Below are 17,516 nucleotides of genomic sequence, written 5' to 3'. Positions count from 1 at the left end.
AGGATGTGAAGTTGCAGTTTCTCAGACACATACATTCAAGTTCTGGTCAATCCAGTCAACACTGTCTCAAACCTCTGAAAATACATCATAAAAGATTTCAAACTGGACAACTAATATTGACCTGACCCATCTCATGGACCAGAAGCAAAAGGAAGAGGAGGATTGCGTCAGCTCAAGACTTTTGAGGTGACATCAAACAGAACAGAAAAACATTCACTCCTTTTGCTGGAGAAATTACTGGAATAAGAGTAAATATTGGCACAACTGCACAAGATTGGAGGACACGGAAATGGAGGACAAACCGGACTTGCAGACAGTAATCTTAATGGAAATACATCTTGAATAGCATTCAGGGAATATTTTTCTCATATTTTATAACGTTTGATAAAAAGACTAGGATTAATTCATTATCAGTCAAAGGATAATTTGGTGAAAATATATTAAGCATCATGTACCTGAGGGGAAGATGAAACACCGTTCTCACCTGCATTATTTTCCACTTAATCACATTCCAGATCACTCTTCTCCGATTGTGGTTGTTGCAACCTTTTTTCTCCCCTTTACTTCTTGCAAGCTTTTCATTCTTAATAATAGTTAATCTTCAAATATTCACATTTCCTCCTCAATTACAGATGCTGCCTTAGCTAATGAATGTGACTAGCAGCTGACCGTTGCAGATTTTTGTCACCTGGTATCCTATTCTTTATTTAGCTTTGGCGTGTTCAGTTAGCACTGTTATTTTTGAAATCTCTGCTTAAGATTATTTTGATTTTCTACAGTCAGTCAGAATCATAAAATGGTGAACTCTCCAGATACATTTTCTAATTTCTGAGGATGCATAACTATTTATCATCGAGAATTTATCCACAATTGGTAAAATTTATCAAAGATTATTATAACCAACTGTATTTAGCTAATGCATTAAAAAACTTCACAATATCCAAGCACACTTCAAAGGTATAATCAAAATAATAGGCAGCAAACAATCTAAACTCATGACGTTTGATGGCAATGCAATTCAAGGGGCCATTTGACAGCGTATTAAGTCTTAATCATTACTATGCTACATAACATACCAAAGTGTTTTGAGTGTAAGTGTTTGAGTTTAAGCATTTTGTATTCCCCATAATGTTTAATAGTGTTCAAAACTTACCATCGCCAAACTACAATCCTTATGTATCTCATCATTTAGTTTAGTTTAGTTGTGGTTTTGTTTAGTTTAGAGATACAATGTGGAAACAGGCCCTTCAGCCCACACCGACCAGTGAGCCCCACACATTAACACTACCCTATTCACACTAGGGACATTTTTTAAAAACATTTTTTATATCAAGCCAATTAACCTACAAATCTGTACGTCTTTGGAGTGTGGGAGGAAACTGAAGAACTCGAAGAAAACCCACGCGATCTAGGGGAGAACGTACAAACTCCGTACAGACATCACTTGTGGTCAGGATCAAACCCGGGTCTCCGGCACTGCAAGCGCTGTAAGTTAACAACTCTACCGCTGCACCACAGGGCCATCATTTTTTTTTTTTTTTAACCATTCAAGGGATTTTGGCTTCAAGGTTGAGCCAGCATTTAATTACCCATTAATTGCCCCTTGAGAAGGAGATGATGAGCTGCCTTCTTGAATTGCTGCTGTCCTTGAGGTGTGGGTGTACTCACAACGCTGTTAGGGAGGGAGTTCCAGTTCTGGTGAAGGATCGGTGATCATAGAAATTCCCTTGCAATGGAATCTGTTTTTGTTCCCGTAAGGATACCAATGGGGAATCAATTATTTATCCTTGCTTCCCTCCCATTTTGAACTCATAGGTTATCTCTCAGTAAAATTAATTATTGACACAAGATTAGACTCCATTACTACTGGCTAGTGCCAGTTATTTTTCACCACCAATTATCATAATCCCTCCTCTGATTCAATGTAATATCCAAACTAGAAAGGTCATGATTTCCAAAGCTTGTGCACTGGGGAGAGCAAACGCATAAACTCAAAATGTTTTTCAATATTAATGAATTCTATCTTCCTTTCCACCATTGTCAAATAGTCTGGGAGGGGGGAGAATGCTCTGGCACCATCCCCGAAACTTGCGCAATATTACACCATGCAAGATTCCAATGCTGCAAGTGAAGTTGCCTTGACTATCAGGCGTGTTTGGGAGAACAGATAACATTATTAGTCACAGATAAAAATCTACTCTTGGGATTCTACTCTTGCATTTCATATAGTCTCATTCATCTTTATTTTAGGCAAGAGATAGAGCGCAGAAACAGGCCCTTCGGATCACCAAGTCTGCACTGACTAGCGATCCCACACACTGGGGGCAATTTATAATTTTACTGAAGCAAATTAACCAACAAACCTGTGTGGTATGAAGTATGGGAGGAAACCGGAGCACCCGGAGAAAATCCACGCGGTCACAGGGAGAACGTACAAACTCATGATCGAACCTGGATCTCTGTAAGGCAGCAACTCCATCGCTGTGCCGCTATGTCATCCCATCTCTTCTGCTTCCTAACATTGATGGTATTTTATGATTTAATTGTTAATGCATGATGAGATGCCGTTGTAATTGACTTAAATGTGGATTATAAATCAGCAACAAGTTGTCATGTGATAAACTTGGGAAAATAATTCTGTATTAGAAAAATTAATCATGTAACTGGATTTGATTAACTTTGATAGAATATTTCATCATCCTTTATCATCAAGACTACATGTCCTCCTCTCCTAAAGCTCAATGCCACTTGTATCATACCAAAAGTGATGTCAATTCCGATAGTCAGATAACTGGATTCTTATTCATCTGGCTAAATTTTCTACTTTTTACAACTACATGTTTGTGAAAATAAATAAAGGATAGTTCTCATACTGATCATGATGCATAATAACAAATTTAGCAATTGTTATGAACCAGATCTCAAATGACCACGTGAAGGTGGATTGAGACTTAATCATAAGAAGGCTGTATATTTGATTTCTGTTTATAGCAATTCAGAAAGTTTACACTGAATACTAAAATAAATCCCTTGGAAAAATCATTATTACAGAATGCTATTTAAACTAAAATATAATTTGAATTACATTGTTGGTTTACTGCACAAATGTTATGTTAAAAATAATTCTTAATTTAAAATACTGTTCATGAAGGTTCACCCAGCTGAATTCTGTGATACTCTAACTTGCACCATTGAATGACTACGAGCTAATCTACTGCTACTAATATTATTATCTGCATTTGTATACATACTTCAAAAATATGAAAGACGGTAAAGTAATAAATAGCAGTGATATGTTTCCAATCATAACTTGGTCTAATTTGAGGTAAATCTTGAAAAAAATTGACATTTAAAATGTTTTGAAGTGAATAAAATCAATTTTGTTCCACTGTATTTGATATTCAGCATTTAAAACATTGTCATCCAAATCAAAAATTATACAATTTATAAATGGTGTAAAAATATGATATCATAAAATTACCTTTAAATATTCAAATTATAACAATTATGCATCTTTGTACTGTGAATACTACAGATTAATGAGTTTATCCACTGAGCAATGATTGTAAACTCATCATAAATATAAGTCGTTTCATAAAGCTGTTGCAGTGGATTGACAACTAACAATTACAGCTGTAAAATTATAAAATGCTGCATTTCCACAGCAACTACTTTTGTTGACAACTCTGTTCTGAGTTTGGAAATGTCTGGGACCAACACTTTAATTTATACAGCCCAGGAGTTCATCTATTAATGTTTATATTCAGAGAAGAACATAGTTAACGATACGATACGATAAAACTTTATTCATCCCCGAAGGGAAATTGGTCTACCGACAGTCACAACACACAACAAGGTACACAAAAAACTTAAAATTAAAAGTGAAAACAAAACGAAAAAGACAAGTGACTGTTGTCTGGCTGCAGTGGGCACAGCACCTTCACCGGAACAAATGAACAAACAAACGCCACATAGGTCTCGACCCGAAACGTCACCCATTCCTTCTCTCCCGAGATGCTGCCTGACCTGCTGAGTTACTCCAGCATTTTGTGAATAAAGCCACATATTTATCCCCTGGGTAGAGGATTCTAAACCAGAATAACCCCCCCTCCCCCATGCCGAGTCCCCATTGTCTTCCCCTCCCCCCCCTCACGCTCATCGCGGCCCCACCGCCGTCGCTGAGGCTCTCGCTGCCACCGAGGACCCGATGCCGCCGAGGCTCCCATTGCCACCGAGGCCCCTGCTGCCACCGAGGCCCAACCATCGCCGGGTTTCCTGTTGCTGTCGAGGCCCCATGCTGCCACCGAGGCTCCCGCTGCCACCGAGGTCCCCGATGCCGTCGAGGCTCCCGTTGCCGCCAAGGCCCCTGCTGCCACCGAGGCCTATCCATCACCGGGGTTCCTGTTGCTGTCGAGGCTCACGCTGCCGCCGAGGCACCCGCTGCCACCGAGGCATCCGCTGCCGCCTCCGCTGAGGCTCATTCGCCCAGGCAGGCCTCGCCATCCGATCCGGTTTAACATCTGATAGTGTATATTTAGATTTTGTTTCCACTTTTTGTTTTCACTTTTGCATGACTCAGTCTCTTGAGGAACTGCATCACATTTCTGATCTGTCCACATTGTGCTAATGTTGCTGCTTTCTCCCGATCTGGTCCTTTTACTCTCTTTTGTTCTACAATTCATTCACACCAGCATCTCGTCTAACGCAGCAGAGCCTCACTCTATTATACACAGCCACTTAAATGGCTTGCACATAATGACTCTCTAAACCATCTGAGAAGCTGCTTGACCCTCTGAATTTCTCCAGGAGTTTGTGTCTTTTTTTTTAAACAAGCATCTGCAGATCCTTGTTTATATTCTCTTTTGGACTAACCACACCCCCTCCCTTCCCACCTCCACCCCCTTGGAAAATAACTTCCTCATTATTTGCCCAACCCCCACGGCTAAATCTTCCAATATTTTCTCTATCACAGAATCTTTTTTGTACTGCTTTTATGAATGAGGCAAGTTATTTACTGATCTACCTTTCACCTTTGTTACCTTTATTAGTCCCTTCCATTTGTATGTCAGCTGGTGAGCAACATTGCTTTATGTAATGATCAAATGAACTTGAATTCTTTTGCCAAGTATGAGTTAGGAAAGGCATGGAAAATGTGTCCTCGTCCATTTGCAGCCTCTTCCCTTCTGTTGATATTCATAAAATGCCTCCACCTCTTGCTGTAATTGTACTACTCACCCTTATATTTCTTCAATACTACTTCACATTTTGGCCAGAGATAGAATTGAAATTTTATCTTTGGTTTTTCACTCCAGGTTAATCTGCTCAACTCTTCTTCCCTTTGCGATATTCCATGGCCTCCCCATTTCGAGCAACCCAGTCATTCAGTGCTACCCAATCACATGCATTAGCTTGGATTCTGTACCTTTTTTTAAACCAAAGTTTCCAATAAAGTCCACCCAGATCTTATCGATCATGTTCCAAGTTGTATTTAGAATAAGTCAAATCTTGTCTGCCCTACCCATCTGTGAATGTTTTTCCTACTTATAGCTTAATAATTTGAAATTATCCCAAAAATCAAATTTAATAGTTTAACTAGCAAATCATTTTCTTATCGTCAACAGATAGACTAATTCAACTTTTTTAAAAAACTGGTTGCATTGCGTTCAAGACAAAATACACACTTTTAATTAGCCAAGATACTGTTCCACTGATCACACACAATTTCCTGAAAGAATTCCCCTAACATAATCTTTACTCAAAAAAAGCTTTCCTGTTCATTTCGTTTTTGAAAGCACCTTGAGAAGCATATGGGAACAATCTGGGAAGCTTTAAAAAGGTACAAAATCAAAACTTATGTATCTTGGGAAATTACCATGTTCAGAGAAAACAATTTAAATTCTACCTACAATACTGACCTCAATTAAAAATACCATGATGGTGTTTTGGAAAAGAGAAACTCAACTCTTCAAATAAAACTTAAGGCATGCAAACAGTAGGTGGATAAACCTAATGGTCAATCAGACCTCTTGCCTGTGGTCAGCACAGAGCTACTTATTATAATGAATTACAAGGTACACCAAGGTGTACTTTGGCATGCACTATTATAGTCTGGTTTACCTATTGTCAAAGGAGCTGGGGATCTTTTCCTCTCTGGTCTTTTTGTACGCAAGATTGTAGCCAATCAGGTGTGCTCCACTCCACATGCAGAAAAATTGCTAGAAACTGTACTCGCACACATTGCTGATGCCGGAATAGCAATTTTTACAGACTATTGGATGTTACTCTTGTTAATACGCAAACACCCTTTTTCTTCACTCTTCTTTAAACCAACATATTAACCGTTCATATGATAAACTTCACAGTGATCCCAGTGATTTTAAAGTGAGGATGAAATACTAATAGAACAGAAGGCTGTGGAGGCCAAGTCAATGGATATTTTTAAGGTGGAGATTGACAGATTTGATTAGTAAAGTTGTCAAAGGCTATGGGGAGAAGGCAGGAGAATAGGGTTGAGAAAGATAGATCAACCATGATTGATTGGCAGAGTAAACTTAGAAACATAGAAAATAGGTGCAGGAGGAGGCAATTCGGCCTTTCGAGCCAGCACCGCCATTCATTGTGATCATGGCTGATCGTCCCCAATCAATAACCTGTGCCTGCCTTCTCCCCAAATCACTTGACTCCACTAGTCCCTAGAGCTCTATCTAACTCTCTCTTAAACCCATCCAGTGATTTGGCTTCCACTGCCCTCTGTGGCAGAGAATTCACAACTCTCTGGGTGAAAAAGTTTTTTCTCACCTCAGTTTTAAATGGCCTCCCCTTTATTCTTGATGAGCCGAATGGCCTAATTCTGCACATACAGCCTATGAACTTATGAAAAACTCCAGACCATAGCTCCGGCCACAAACCTATCAACGTTCCTCATCCCCGTGGTTCCAGAGATCTGTTTAGCTGCATGACCTGCTTTTATACACTGATCACAATGAGCGAGCCAGATGCAGCAACACTGACATTCCCGAACAAAGTGATAATGAAATATACTTTCACTGCAGTCGGATCCATTGAAATTAGTGGCACACAACAAGTGGAGCCAAGTGCATGCAATGGAGGCCATGACATTGCACACACATCTGAACTAATTAAATGAAATTCTCCTCTCTCCTTAAATTGCAGAAAAACGAAAATAAAACAGAATATTAATTTAAGCCCTTGAATGATTCTGAAATATATTTCTGAAGGAAGAGCTTTATTTTGTGCATAGAAAGCTTAGACGAAATTACACTGTAAATTTCACGCATGAGCTTCACAATTGGCTGATTTATTTAATTAACCTATTTCAATTGTGAACTTCATGCTTGATGGGTAAACTATGTTCTAAGATTTTAAATTAAATAGGAATACAGATAACATGAATGCATGATGCACTGAAATTACATTGCACTGTAGTGGCCTGGCGGAGGCTAGAGAAAAGGCAAGACGCCAGGCAGTTTTTAGTAAGATTCTTTTATTAGGCTGCGCTTCAGCCCACAGCGTAGTTCCCCTAGGGTAAGAGCCACGCCTCTCCCTGGTCAGGCTTTTAACCCCTTACGCCTGTCCATCACGTAACGAGGGGGCTGACCCAAGGAGTGGCCTGATCCGCCACAGGACCCCCCCCAAGAACCGGAGGTACAAAACGCACAGGAGGGCGCACGAGGCGACCAGCCCGTGTGCGCACCATGACCGGCGCAGGGACCGGCGACTGACCGACAGGTGGAGGGGTCGTAGCAGACACTGGAGGGGGTAGCTTGGACGGGGGGCGACCGCGCGGGCGGGGCTGCGCAACCGGCACCGGCCGATCAATGTCCACGTGTGCCGGCTTCAGCCGTGCGACCGAAACAGTCTCTCTGCGACCCCCCATGTCCAGAACGAATGTGGCCGAGCCGTGTTGCAGGACCCGGAAGGGGCCCTCGTACGGCCGCTGGAGAAGTGATCGGTGTGCGTCCCTGCGCAGGAACACAAACTGGCAGTCCTCCAGAGCGGCAGGGACGTGTGGCTGGAAGGTCCCATGACGTGACGTGGGCACAGGTGCCAGCCTGCCCACCGTCTGCCGAAGACGTTGCAGGGCGTCAGAAGGCTGCTCCACTCGACCCTGCGCTGGTGGGATGAACTCCCCGGGAACCGTCAAGGGGGCCCCGTACACCAACTCGGCGGAGGAGGAGGCCAAGTCCTCCTTGGGTGCGGTGCGGATCCCCAGCAAAACCCACGGCAGGGCATCCACCCAGTCTGGGCCCGTGAGCCGAGCCTTCAGGGCAGCCTTCAGCTGGCGGTGAAAGCGTTCCACCAACCCGTTCGACTGTGGATGGTACGCCGTAGTTTGGTGTAGGCTGACACCCAAGAGTCTTGCCATGGCCGACCACAGTTCCGAAGTGAACTGTGGCCCCCGGTCGGATGTAATGTCCAGTGGCACCCCGAACCGGGCGATCCAGTGCGCCGCCGAGGCCCGCGCGCAGGTGGCCGTCGAGGTGTCTGCCAGCGGAATGGCCTCCGGCCACCGCGTGAAGCGATCTACCACAGTGAAGAGGTGGGTCATGCCCCGGGATGGCGGCAGCGGCCCCACGATGTCCACATGAATGTGGTCGAAGCGCTGCCGAGGGACACGAAACTCTTGCAGAGGCGCACGCACGTGTCGCTGGATTTTTGAAGTTTGGCACGGGATGCAGGTGCGTGCCCAGTGTGCGACCTGCTTACGCAGCCCGTGCCACATGAAACGGGAGGATACAAGGGCCACCGTCGCCCGAATGGAGGGGTGAGACAGCCCGTGGAGCACCTCGAATACCCTGCGACGCCAGACGACAGGGACGATGGGCCGCGGCAGGCCAGTGGAGGTGTCGCACAACAGTGTTGTATCCCCGGGGCCACAGACAATGTCCTCCAGCTACAGGCCGGACACGGCTGTACGATAGGTGGCCATCTCCTCGTCCCCCAGCTGCGCGGCTGCTAGGGCGGAATAGTCGATCCCCCCGCCCATTTGTAGGACGGCGTGGATCGCGGGTCTAGACAGGGCGTCGGCCACCCTGTTGTTTTTTCCCTCCACGAACCGAATTGAGGTGGTGTATTCCGACACATAAGCCAATTGTCTCTGTTGCCGCGCAGACCACGGATCCGAAACCTTGGCGAACGCAAAGGTGAGTGGCTTGTGGTCTGTGAACACGGTGAAGGGTCTCCCCTCTAGGAAGTACCGAAAGTGGCGTACCGCGAGGTAGAGGGCGAGGAGCTCCCGGTCGAACGCGCTGTAATGCCGTTGGGCCCCGCTGAGGTGCCTGCTAAAGAAGGCGAGTGGCCGCCAACACCCGTCGATGTGCTGCTCTAGCACCGCGCCGACCGCCACCTCAGAAGCGTCCACGGTCAGGGCGGTTGGGGCATCCTCCTTAGGATGGACGAGCATCGTGGCCCTCGCCAGGGCCTCCTTAGCCTGCTCAAAGGCCGCTCCTGCTTCGTCATCCCACTCGACCTCCTTGCGGCGACCAGCCATGAGGTGGAAGAGTGGGCGCATAGTTCGGGCTACCGACGGCAGGAAGCGGTGATAGAATGAGACCATCCCAGCGAATTCCTGCAGGCCCTTGACAGTGGTCGGTCGGGGGAAACGGCGGACAGCTTCGACCCTGTCCGGAAGAGGTACCACCCCTTGTGGGGTCACCCGATGGCCGAGGAAATCGATGGCCGTCACCCCAAAACGGCACTTGGAAGTATTAATTGACAAACCGTACTTGCTGAGGCGTTTACACAGCTGGCGGAGGTGGGTGCAGTGCTCCTGCCTCGAGCGGCTGGCCACGAGTACGTCGTCCAAGTACACAAAGACTAATTCTAGGCCACGGCACACACAGTCCATAAGCCGCTGGAAGGCCTGTGCGGCGTTCTTCAATCCGAACGGCATCCGTAGGAACTCGAATAGGCCGAACGGGGTGATGATGACAGTCTTGGGATGTCATCGGGGTGGACCGGGATTTGATTATATCCGCGCACAAGGTCCACCTTGGAGAACACGGATGCTCCGGCCAGGTGGGCATTAAAGTCCTGGATGTGCGGAACCGGGTACCTGTCGGGAACGGTCGCGTCATTTAAGCGCCGATAGTCCCCGCACGGTCGCCAACCCCCGTCCGCCTTGGGGACCAAGTGGAGTGGTGACGCCCACGGGCTATCGGAGGGGCGCACGATGCCCATTGACTCCATCTGACGAAACTCCTCTCGAGCTAGATGGAGCTTGTCTGGAGCGAGACGCCGCGCTCGGGCGTGCACGGGTGGCCCGGTGGTGGGGATGTGATGTTGCACCCTGTGCTTGGGAGCGGAAGAGGAGAAGTGGGTTTCCACAATGTCCGGGAAGTCCGCCAGGATGCGCGCGTACGTCGCATCCACGGACGACAGGTGTCCGACGTTGGGGGAGACCGGCCTCAGCGTGCTGGAGTGCACCAGGCGCTGCCGCCTGACATCCACGAGCATGGAATGCGCCCGCAGGAAGTCGGCGCCCAGCAGCGGCTGGGAAACATCGGCAATGATGAACCGCCACGTGAACCAGCTGTCGCCGAAGTTAAGGGCGAGCTGGCAGGCCCCGTAAGTGTTGATGGGGCTACCATTCGCCGCAGTGAGGAGGGGGCCGCGTTTGCCCGTATGGATATCGGCGGTGGAAGGAGGCAGGACGCTCACCTCTGCTCCAGTGTCGACGAGGAACCGACCCCCGGTGCGGCGATCCCGAGCGAACACGCGATGGATCTGGCCGGCCGCCGAAGGGATCACTGACGGCCGGCCCTTGCGTTTCCCGGAAAGGCACAGTGTAGGCGACATTGCTTGGCGTTCGGTCCCCAACGACGGTGATAATAACACCAGCACCCTTTGCTGGTGTCCGGTGGTGGTGCAGACTGGGATGCCCACCAGCGACCTCCGGTGGTCTCCAGCGGTATTGGAGGTGGTGCTGCTTGGGCCGACCACCAGCAACCTCTGGTGGCGTCTGGCTGAACTGTCGGCGGGCCGTGCGAGGAGGGCATGCCGGCAGCGGGGTGCCCGATGGCAGCCGGATTTCGCCGCGGGGGTCGCCCTGAAACGGGGTCGACGGCGGCCCCAGCTTGCTGTTGGCCTTCCGACGCCGCGGAAAAGACGGCTAGGGCTTCCAGGTCCTCCCGACGGGACATCCATATTTGATCAGCGCGCTCGCCCAGCCGCTGCGTGTCGGTGAAGGGGTCCTCAGCGAGCTGAGAACGGAGGTCGACGGGGAGCTGCCGCAGGTAGGCCTGCTTGAATAAGAAACAGGGCGGGTGGTTGCCCATAAGGGCGAGCATGTCCTCCAGAAGGGCTGACGGCCGTCGGTCCCCGAGCCCCCCCTGGCTCATAACTCGAGTTGCCCTCTCGGCGTCGCTGAGGCCGAACCTCCTGATAAGGAGTGCTTTAAGGCCCTTATATTTGTCATCCGCGGGGGGGTCATTAAGGTAAGGCTTTACTCGCCTTGCTGTCGCCTGGTCCAGGGCGCCGACGACATAAAAGTACTTCGTCAAGTCGACGGTTACCCCTCGCACAGCAAACTGTGCCTCTGCCTGCTGAAACCAGACCTCAGGCTCTTCGGTCCACAGGGTCGGGAGTTTGAGGGAGACGGCATCGAGGTCGGCAGGACCGGGTTGCACATCAACGTTCGACATCACTACGTGTGATGTCCGTCGAGGTCACCAATGTAGTGGCCTGGCGGAGGCCAGAGAAAAGGCAAGACGCCAGGCAGTTTTTAATAAGATTCTTTTATTAGGCTGCGCTTCAGCCCACAGCGTAGTTCCCCTAGGGTAAGAGCCACGCCTCTCCCTGGTCAGGCTTTTAACCCCTTACGCCTGTCCGTCACGTAACGAGGGGGCTGACCCAAGGAGTGGCCTGATCCGCCACAGCACACTATTGGTGGATAACTTCAAATGATATTAGGAGTTTCCTTTCCTAATTTTTGAAAGTGCGAACTTTGCTTGCTTATGGCTCTATTTTAAATGATTAGTAGGTGTTTCTGATTCTTAGTGATATCATAGTTTTCCTCAGTCATGTCAGAATATTTGTTGCAAGTTAATACTACAATGGTTATTGGTGGAACAAATACACAGAATACTAAATATCAAACTGAGTAATTTCAATGTTAGAATTTTTGGCAAAAGAGTTTATTTTATGCATGATATAACACCTTGTCTCACTCTGAAAGTACTGAGTCCAGCATTTGTAAAACTAATATAAGAAAATAACTGCAGATGCTGGTACAAATCGATTTATTCACAAAATGCTGGAGTAACTCAGCAGGTCAGGCAGCATCTCGGGAGAGAAGGAATGGGTGACGTTTCGGGTCGAGACCCTTCTTCAGACTGATGTCAGGGGGGCGGGACAAAGGAAGGATATAGGTGGAGACAGGAAGAAAGAGGGAGAACTGGGAAGGAGGAGGGGAAGGGAGGGACATAGGAACTATCTAAAGTTGGAGAAGTCGTTGTTCATACCATTGTGCTGCAAACTGCCCAGGCGAAATATGAGGTGCTGTTCCTCCAATTTCCGGTGGGCCTCACTATGGCACTGGAGGAGGCCCATGACAGAAAGGTCAGACTGGGAGTGGGAGGGGGAGTTGAAGTGCTCGGCCACCGGGAGATCAGTTTGGTTAATGCGGACCGAGCGCAGGTGTTCAGCGAAGCGATCGCCGAGCCTGCGCTTGGTTTCACTGATGTAAATAAGTTGACATCTAGAGCAGCGGATGCAATAGATGAGGTTGGAGGAGGTGCAGGTGAACCTTTGTCTCACCTGGAAAGCCTGTTTGGGTTTGTTCGACGTACCCGACAAAGAGGCAGGCGTAGCTAGGGCCCATATGAGTGCCCATAGCTAAGCCTCTGGTTTGGAGGAAGTGGGAGGAGTCACAGGAGAATTTGTTGAGGGTAAGAACCAGCTCTGCTAGGTGGAGGAGAGTGTTGGTAGATGGGGATTGGCTGGTTCTACGGTCGAGGAAGAAGCGGAGGGCTTCGAGACCAGCCTTGTGGGGGATGGAAGTGTAGAGTGACTGGACATCCATGGTGGGGGCCTGGGAACCGGAAGTTATCGAGGAGATGGAGACCGTGTGAGGTGTCTTGGACATAGGTGGGGAGGGATTTAACCAGGGGGGATAGGATGGAGTCGAGGTAGGTGGAGATAAGTTCGGTTAACTTATCCTTTTATCTAACTTTATCCTAAGTTACCTAAATCCTTTTTCAAGTTGATGTAGCTACTTTTGTATTTGTTTTTAACGGTTATGTTTACTGTTCTAATCATTCAATTTCCCACCTTTTTGCCACAGCTACGTATATAATGAAATTCCTACCAAATATGTTGTTAAAATGAAGACAAATAGAATAAAAATGCAAAACAGAATTTCAGTTCTGTTATGTGGATCAAAGTGGTTGTATGCCAAATTTTGTCATTGGGAAAATTAAGAGGTTATTCCCAGATGCCTTTTAAAGATAAACAAATCAGTCAAGCAAAGCATTTGTGTTGAAACTTAATGGCCTGCATTTTTTTATTCTAGTGGACAACATCATTTTCTTCACAAACCAAAAAAAAGTGTGTCTTGGCAACTGGCCTTCATTGGAACAAATGACTTGGCAGCAAAATCTCACAATTTAAAAAAAAAATAATGGGAAAATGTTGAAGTAAAAATATTCTTCAATAGCTGGCAGGCTTTACCGTTTAATTCGTTTTTATCCTGATCATGATTCATCTGGACAGCCCTAAGAAATAGAATAATCTCTCCAATTCCGGACTCACTGACAGCAGTCAAGTTTCTGCCTGCTTTGAACAAGTTGCGATGCAGGCACCAATTCCTTTAACCATGCCCAGAAATCTCTCTCTTCACCCAAATTCTAGAAAATTTGCTGGTTGGCAAAATCAATTCAGCTAATAATTCCTGATTTTATTTCTTACAATTCATCGGTTTATTTCACTAGATTATCACCATTGAACGTGTTTTTTAAAAAAATGTCAATGTATTCTGCCAATTTTCAATTTCAGGAACACTGATGAGGTAAATAGTCCAGCTATTACTAAAGGTTGAGTAATTCCTGGTGAATCTGCCATCTTTTTTTAAAGAACAGATGACTCAACTAGTGAACACGGATATATCTTTCATTCTGTGTATGGACTTCCAGTAGGTAATTGATAAACTCTCATAAGAAATTGTTTGTTCAAGTTTAAACTCACGCAGTTGAGAGTGATTGGATGAGCTGGGTGGAAAATTGGCTCAGTCGCTGGTGAGTGATGGAAGGTCATGAAGCAGGTACTTAAAATAGCTGGACAGAACAAGTAGCACCTGACAACAATCTCTGTTAAGCCTTTGGTATTGATATTTATAACTTATGTAGAATTAGCCATTGTTCGTTGGACAGTAATATAAAATGATAAAGATTTCTTTATTTTTATTTATTAAAGGATGTGGGCTTTGCAAGCTGAGCCAGCATTTAATTGCCCATTCCAAATTGCCCTTGAGAAGATGATGTTAAGTAGCTTTAGAACATTGAACATTACAGCATAAGAACAGACCCTTCGGTCTACAATATCGGTGCAAAACGTCATGCCAAGACCATCTCTTATCTACCTGCATATAACCCATATACCCCCATTCCCTGGATATCCATATGGCAATCAAACATCTTTTAAATGCCACCAACATATCTGCTTCAACCACCAACCCTGGCAGTGCATTCAAGGTACTCACTACCTTCCGTGTAAAACAACTTGCCCCGCACATTTCCTTAAACCTTGTCCCTTTCACCTATAGCTATGCCCTCTAATATTTAATTTTTCCAAACTGGGAAAAAGATTCTGACTGTCTACCCTATTTATGCCTTTCGTAATTATGTATACTTCTATCAGGTGTCTCCACAACCTCCAACATTCCAGAGAAAACAATCCAAATCTGTCCAACTGGTCGTAGTAGTTAATATCCCCTAATTCATGCATCATTCTGGTAAACCTCCTCTGCACCCTTCCTGTAATGCGGTGACCAGAACTGCACACAACACTCCAAATGCCGCCTAAACAAACTCCTGTAAAGCTGCAACATGTCTTCAGGTGCGGGTACACCCATAATGCCACCAGGGAGAGAGTTCAATGATGATGAATCAGCAGCATTGAATGAGCAATGATATATCACCAAGGCAGGATGGTACGTGGCTTGGAGGGCAAATCCCACGTGGTGATGTTCCCTTGACAAAGCAAATGGGAAAAATTCTGATCAATAGATTTCAAAGTAGGCAAAATCAAGATGATCCATTTGCAATGAAGGAAAACCTAAAGAGATGCATGATTGCATACATAGGTTATTAAAATGGGGAGATATAAAGAAATAAGTTTTATGGCAAATGTACAACATCTTGGTTAGCATTCAATTGAGGATGGAAAGAAATGTGTATCATGCAATAGAATGCATGTGCTGTAAGATGTACTAGGAGTCCACCTATAGCTTGCATAATGGGAGATAGTATTGTAGTCAGTCATGTGGGTGACACTAATTTAGAGAGGAGGGCTGCAGCACAGTTACTTGGTTAGCTAGCATCCCACACACATTTATCACTGGTATCTTGAAATTTAAAGTACTCACTCACTTTGAAAGCCACACGGGATCTCATTTGGAAGAGGAAGTCTGAACATAAGCAATAGGGCTGAATGAAGTACAGGTCAAAGAGATTGTCCAAACCTGTGTCATGGTTGGGTGTTTGTACCTAAAAACAATGCAAATTCCTCCACAATTGATCCAAGGCCTCTGATATTTTAAGTAAAAGTTGTTCATTTCCATTGGAGTAAGGTGGTAGAGGGCAGGGGTTGGTGGTAGGTGGAACGGTAGATCTTTTTTTTAGTCCTTGCTTTCTACTCAATGCTAATACAACAATGACTCATCGTCCACCGGAGATGTGCTGTTGCTATTACCATTTTAGATCCACTAGTTTCAGCAAAAACTTCTTTCAAATCTGACTCACTGCAACAAATAGTAGTCCCAATTTCAAAACTATCAAACTTCCGTGACTATAGGAAATTGTAATTTTAGTCAAACAAATTAAAGGATTCTTATTGCATGTAGAAAGCTTGCCATTAACTGCAATTATCCAAACAGGAACCCATTGGGAATGCTAATGGTATGTGGTCTCCACTGGGAGAGCATTTGTGTGCGTGTGAATACATTTCCGTAGAACCATATGTAGCACTTGCATTTACACATTAAAATGTGGGAGTGAGTTACATCAATCTCTGTATTCATTAAGTTAATATCTTTTGCAGACTTCTAAACTATCTTGAACATAATCATCATTAAATGCTGATTTCATTTGATCGCAATACTTCATTTAATGTCATCTCAGTCAAACACGGATGCATGTGTCCAGCAGTAGATCAAATCAAATTTTTCCAAATGCCTGGTACCATTAACTGCACAAGAGCTCTGTAACTCAAAATGTATGGCAAATGGAAGGGTATCCATATGGCACTTTGGTCCAACTTGCCCACACCGGCCAACATGTCCCATCTATACCAGTTTCACCTGCCTGCATTTGGCCCACATCCTTCTAAACCTATCTTCTCCATATACCTGTCTAAATGTTACTGAAACTTGTGATAGTACATGCTTCAAATACTTCCTCTGGCAACTCGTTCAATACACTCACCACTGTTTGTGTGTAAACGTTACCCTTTAGGTTCCTATTAAATCTTTCGCCCCTCACATTAAACCTATGTACTCTGGTTCTCGATTCCCCAACTCAGGGCAAGAAACTGTGTGCGTCCACCCGATCTATTCCTCTCATGATTAAGTACACCTTTATAAGATCACCTCACATTCCCCTGCGCTCCCAGGAATAGAACCCTAGCCTGCTCAACCTCTTCCAATAGCTTAGGCACTCGAGTCCTGGCATCATACTCGTGAATCTTCTCTGCCCTTTCCAGCTTGACAACATATTTTTTATAGCGTGCTGCCCAGAATTGAACATCTATATATTAAAAACTCATTTGAATGAATGAATGAATGAATGAATGAATGAATGAATGAATGAATGAATGAATGAATAAGTTTATTCGCCAAGTATGTGCATATACAAGGAATGTGCCTTGGTGCTCCGCTCACAAATGACAACACAAACATACAGTTAACAATTAAGAATAAAGCATAACCACATCTAAACAATAAGGATACAACATTTTGGCCTAAACATGTGGGTGAAAATAAACCAGAGCAAAAAAGAGACTACAGACTTTGGTTATTGAGTAGAACTATCACTCGTGGAAAAAAGCTGTTTTTATGTCTGGCTGTGGCTGCTTTGACAGTCCGGAGTCGCCTTCCAGAGGGAAGCGCTTCGAAGAGTTTGTGGCCAGGGTGAGAGGGGTCAGAGATGATCTTCCCTGCTCGCTTCCTGGCCCTTGCAATGTACAGTTCGTCAGTGGGGGGAAGGTTGCAGCCAACAACCTTCTTAGCTGTGTGAACGATCCGTTGCAGCCTCCGGATGTCGTGCTTGGTGGCTGAGGCAAAC

At 45.7% G+C, this 17,516-nt stretch overlaps 1 protein-coding gene across 26 annotated transcripts in view; it reads right to left on the bottom strand.

The window, feature by feature from the left end:
- LOC144591791 (receptor-type tyrosine-protein phosphatase delta-like) overlaps positions 1-17,516 on the bottom strand; it is a 1,768,335-nt gene that overhangs the window by 1,583,495 nt on the left and 167,324 nt on the right. The gene's annotated exons all lie outside the window — the stretch shown is intronic.

The sequence above is a fragment of the Rhinoraja longicauda genome, chromosome 3, assembly GCF_053455715.1.
Source record: "Rhinoraja longicauda isolate Sanriku21f chromosome 3, sRhiLon1.1, whole genome shotgun sequence".
NCBI classification, from domain to species: domain Eukaryota; kingdom Metazoa; phylum Chordata; class Chondrichthyes; order Rajiformes; family Arhynchobatidae; genus Rhinoraja; species Rhinoraja longicauda.
Note: the sequence above shows the minus strand (reverse complement) of the source record. Positions and strands in the feature narration are given on the sequence as shown.